General features: G+C 41.1%; 1 pseudogene; it reads right to left on the bottom strand.

Annotated features, from left to right (window-relative positions):
• Positions 1-392: 392 nt before the first annotated feature.
• LOC119892321 lies at positions 393-5,098 on the bottom strand (annotated as a pseudogene).
• Between the last annotated feature and the right edge of the window lie 837 nt (positions 5,099-5,935).

The raw sequence follows: 5,935 nt of genomic DNA on the forward strand, positions 1-5,935 counted from the left end.
TTAGTCCACTGTCTAGTGTCTTTTCTACATCATTTCCATATTATTATCACCACATACATTTATCAAAATAAATTCTGTAATAGATTTTGTTATGCATAGTAATCAAGAGACATGTGACATAGTTAAAGCTGCTGTGATGAAGCAGCTACATGTCAGTGAGAAATCCTTCATGGAAAATATTTTAGCTACAGAGGATAACTGACTAAACATGTCAACAGGAAACTGAGATAGCAGCATTCCTCTACTGTGTTTCCCTGTGGTGTAAATATACTGCTTATATTGATAGTAAACAACTTAAAAAAGTAAATACCTGAACTAAAAATGTAATAAAATACAAAATAAAAGCATGCACACATGCTCAGTAGGCCTATACTTGGTCAGATCACATTTTTTAGTTTTCATTATTTCCTTTTTTACATAAACTCATAACAACACTGATGTTCTTCAAATTATTTCACTAAAAGGAGTTTCACAATACTGGCTTGTGATTGGCTGAATTCAACTGCTAATTGAAAACCTACTGAGTGGAAGCTATCCAGTTCAGTTGCTACAGAGCGGCCTGACTGACTGAGATTTCATAGATTACTTAGCGCCAAAACAGAATGAGTAAATTTGTGATGCCTTGGCCGGGGGTTATCTGACACTGCCTGTAAAAAAAGACATTTAAAAAAAATTTAATGACCACAATCGCTCTTATAAAAACGTTGCATATTCTTGTACACATCCATGTAAAAGGGCTGGTCCACAATCATACACTGCAGTCTTTATGTCATCGTTCGATCACAGTCTCCATGGCTGCAAGCAGGAACTGTATTGACGTCCTCAGTGACACTGAGCTTTCAGGTGAGGGGGGCTTAAGATCTGAGAGTGAGTTGAAGAATCAGAGCAACTGCCTCAGAAATCCACGACAGCAGCTGATAAATCTGTGTCTCTGCAGCTGTCGACAGTATGTGGCAATGAGATCAGATGGGAGACACCAGTGACATGAGGTCGGGGTTTTAACAACGGGGACTAAATGTGTCGAGACCCGTAGCTGGCTGATGAGTTGGTGGGTTGTGGCGGGTAACCATCATGTTGATTAACCTCTAGTACTGACACTGTGGAAGAGCTCTGTGGAAGGTGTGGCCGAAGACCTGCGGCAGACACACACACATACACACACACACACACACACACACAAAAGTGTTATAACGTGAATCACATCACTTACGGTAATCATAAAGAGCGTCTACCCCATTATCTGACACAATTAATACCAAAGCCATTGGCAGCCATTCAAAGCAAACAAAAAACACCTCCCTTTAGAAATGAGGCTAACCAATCCCATGTGATCATAAATTAATATGTTATGTTACTTCTGTATTTAATTAAAATGTAAGGTATAAAATGTCCCATTCATAAAAAAGTGCTTTTTATCAACATGCATTGTATTAAAAAAATGACACCTCTCTCTTACTGCTCAAATGTGGCCTGAGAAATATCAAGTTACTAATGTACTGAAATTAATATGCTCTATGTCTCAAAATGTCAAACACAAATGAAAAAGCAAGCTGGTTGTAGCATCTTCACTGCGCGGATCTAAGTGGATAAGGACATTCATGAAAAAGCAGTCCATCCTTAAAAAAATAAATTTAAACGGCAGCAAAACAAAATCATGGCCGTAAAAATGCCAATATGCTGTCCAGCACAATTCATGTTTGTCCTGCCGACCATCCAGATGGTAATTAATGAAAAGCGGGCCAGCAATGCACTTAGCGTGTAGAAATAGTGACAGTGGAGAGGATTCAATGGACATATATCAGTTAAAGGTGCTGTTTGCCTGTGATCCTACTATGCTAGACACAAAGGAACACTCGTGTCCCTCAGGCACTTCATCTTAGTTCATATCCTGACTCTAGTGGGCCAGCCTGGCTTATGGCTCTCTGGGGAACGGAGCGAGATTATTGTGATTGCTCTCACACACTGAATCCCCTCCTTTCGAATCACCCCATAGACACATATACACTTCCACACGCTGTACGGTATAGAAACACTCACTGGCACATGCTCTTCCCATTGAGAAGGATCCGAGTCAATGGTCGTTTGTCTTCAGTGAGAAGAACAAGAAAACCGGCTACGAGAAAAACACAAGAACACACCAGAGTTACTCTACATGGCTGGTTTGTTTGCCTGCACAATGTACATGCTATTTAAACTGTTACCTTATGGTCTCCCATACAGATATTAGGGCCCACTGTGTCGTAAACAACGCTCTTCTCATCGTCATCTCTCTGAAAAGAAGAGGGAACTTTTATTTAATCTACTAGACAAAGCCAATATGAAAATGGAACATTCAACATTAACATTTACATCTATAACTTTTAGTTAAAATGACTCAATGAAATGGCATCTGCATGGTCAAGTGTTGTTAGATGTTGAGCCTTGCACATTTTCTCGGGTCGTACAGCGGTGCCAAAAAATTCTGGTCAGACCAGAGTCATTTCACAGAAAGTGAAATGTTTTACACACATTTAAATCAACAGCATAATGCTAATAACAGATAATACATTTTAGTAGCTATTAGGGCTGACCCCTAATATTCGAATGAACTGTAAGTAAGTTGATGAGAAGAGTCTTTCACAGCAACTGCTGTCAGTTGTTGTTAAAAAAAGACCTCATACTCCATTTGGGAGCTGCGCTTGTCGTTCAGACCGGGATGAAAATATCAGGGAAAGTCATTGCTTATCAATGCCATGTATGTGGATCTTATACATCCATGGTCATAGATGTAAATGGCACTGCTGCTTACAGTAGGCTCTGCGGTTCTATTAGCTGACCTAGCCAGACTGGGAGCTCGCGCTACTGGGGGAGTGTTGCTGTTTGTTTACATCACTAGCACAAGAGCTTCGGATCGCCACAAGTGTCTTAGATCGTCAAACCTGCTCCTCTGAACTATGCCACAGGCTCCACTGATAACAAAGGGGGATCGTGCCTTTTCGATTGTGGCCCCAAGACTGTGGAAGAAACTTCCCATTCTCATTAGATCATTCCCGACTACCGAGCCTTTTAAGTCTTGTCTTAAAATATATTTTTATTTTTGGCATTCGAGTCAGTCTAGAGACATTCACCCTTATCTGTCCTGGTTGCTTTACATTTCTATTTATTGCTGTATGCTTCATCAACGTCGTATGTTTTATTATCGCTGCATTTTTATTTTATTATTTTTTTAGCTTTTTTCTTGTTGTTTTAATTGCATTACTTTGTACATCACTTTGTTCAACAGTGGTGTTTTTAAATAAACTGACTTGACTTGACTCGATTTGACAAGGAAGAAGTTATCAGACCCGAGGTAAGAGACCCAGCGGGAATGCAGCTGGGGAGCGGCACCTGGATGAGCACCACAACCAGAGCCACGTGAGAAGGCAACCCAACCGGTCTCAGCAGCCTCCCAGTGAGCACAGACCAGGACCATACACAGCCACCAAGACAGCCAGAGGCCAGTTTGAAGCAAGGAATATGGTAATTAGGAAATTTACAGCAGCTCTGAGGATGACGAAGACACAGTGGGTTCCAGCAAAGACATGTGAGGCTAGAAGAAACAAGCCTGTTTTTGTTCTGCCTCTTTCTGAAATCAAGGACTCACTGTTTTGAAAATGACTTTGTGATACAAAATCCTGCAATCTATCCGAGGCATCAAAAAGAAAAAAAAAGGCAAAGTGCTCAAAACAAGGGTGAATATTATTTCAAACGAAAGATAAGGGATTTAAAGATAATGTACTAGCCCATAATAGAACCATCGGTCAGCTTTTAAGATAAATTTCATTAATCTTGTAATAAACCCTCTAGACTGTAAGAACGTAAATATTCTTTGGACAATGGTGTTAGAAAGGCCCACTCGCCACTTAGCCTTGTCTATTAAGAAGTTGCAATCCTGCATTAAACTGAGCATATATAAACCTTTTATGAAGAAATATATTATGCACTTTGTGTGGATGTGTAAAAACAGTTAACATGCAGAAAGTTATGAATTTCAGATTTAGAGATAATGACTGTCAGCATTGACTGACCTTATGGATGAATTCCTGGGCGTGTGTGACATGAGGATCCGATCACACCAGGCAGGACAGCGAGTGTTCATGTACTGGGTCGGTTTAGTGTACTCTTCACTGTAGGGGTAGCTGCGAGAGAGACACTTATTGGATAACAACAGATGTGGAATTTATGCACACTGTGTTGGCAGCACGTAGCTCAGTTACAAGTCTTACCTGGGTGGAAACGTGATGTCTCTTCCCTAATAACATCATGAAAGGCTGTGACTTCTTTGTCATATTTCAAAAGCTGCAGGATAGAGTCCATTAATGATTACAGGAAATCTCAACACATTAAAAACCAAGCCTGAGCTGAGTGAGTGCAACTTGAGAATGGGTGAAAACCCAGTTTACTGTCAGAGTTATCGCAGTTTTGTTTACCTCCAAGCTTTTTGTATTTACTGTACTATCATTCATAGGACTTTATTTCCGCTGATAGGATCTAATCTAAAATCTGCAAAGAAATGTCAGATTGTTGCTAAGCAGCCTGTTGTTATAGGTAATAGTCACGGGGTGCAGCTGATGGGATCAGTGTGGGTCAAAGTTGAAACTGTGTACTCACTGCTCTGCCATTGTCCTCCCTGAAATCGCCTGGTGCAAGTAGTCAAACATCTTTTCCTCAATGTGGAGCACGACCTGCACATGAAGTGAAGGCGGCTAAAGTGAAAGCAGGTCTAATAACAAAATGTCTGGCGTCTCAACTGAACTGGCTTTAATCACCTGGTGGTCGTTATCTTTTTCTTCGCAGATGATTTTCTCCACTTTGTTGCTGCTGTCCATCTTCACTGTCTGCACATCTGCCGAGGTGGACAGGTGCTGCTCGCAGAAACACAAACACAGGAAAAAGGTCTGTGTCACAGTGCCAGGTCCGATTCACATCCCTGTCATCTGAGCTTCAGGAGAGAAAAACGGTTACATACCTGGACCAGACTCAGTGTGTCTAATCGGAAGTTGAAATCTCCAAACAGGAAGAAAGGCAGAGGAGTGTAGCGGCTGTCTGATATCCTGGAAGGAAATAGCAATGTCAGGAATCACACAGATGTTTGTGTCTTTTCTCTGGTGAAACGGGTTAAAGGTCAGAGTTTCTGTAAATTCCAGAAATATCCTGTTCACAAGATAAGAAAGGTGTTCTGACAGCAGATAATATTCAAAGAGAGTAAGAAATATACCCATTCATAGAGGTCATTCAGTCAAGCAAGGAGTCATTATCATTTTTTTAAATCTGTGTTTGCTGTCGTCTTTTACATTTTACAGTAACGCTTTTCATAGCTGGTGCAGCTGGAAATTTGACCTGTTGATGATATCTGAGAGCGCGTTTGCGGTTGGCTGAGTAAATGGAAGGACTGGAGTTGCAGGCAATGAGGTTGGAGGCATCATGGAACAGGGGACATTGACCAGGTCCAGACCTCTGTGAAGAACACACAGACAAAATATGGTGATATGTGGCAGGTGGAGAAACAGGGAACCAATCTGATAACAACAAAACCTGACATATGAGGTGATTGTGTGTGCCAACACGGGTGTCACTTATGAGGAAAGTTCTTATCAATGAGCGCACTCGTGTAATGTTGAGTCAACAAACAAGCACATTTGTCTTTTGTACCGAGTGCTTACTCCTTTTCTTTGGCTGTCACTGGAAAACAATTAATGTGCATCCAACCAACGAGCTGTGTTGACTTACAGCGTAATGTTGTAGCACACAGATTGTGTGCTCTCTTATAATTACCTGCCCCACTGCAGCACAACAGAGCAAACAGTGACTAAAGTTCTCAGAAATCACAGGCTGTAGCAGCAGCACTGTGTGATTTGTCCAAGTTGGTTTAAGGCTGTAGCTTTGTTTCAATTCAGGGGATTCAAAATATACAGCA

The sequence above is a fragment of the Micropterus salmoides genome, unplaced genomic scaffold, assembly GCF_014851395.1.
Source record: "Micropterus salmoides isolate LMB-PRFRI ecotype aquatic unplaced genomic scaffold, ASM1485139v1 Ms_hic_scaffold_7, whole genome shotgun sequence".
NCBI lineage: Eukaryota > Metazoa > Chordata > Actinopteri > Centrarchiformes > Centrarchidae > Micropterus > Micropterus salmoides.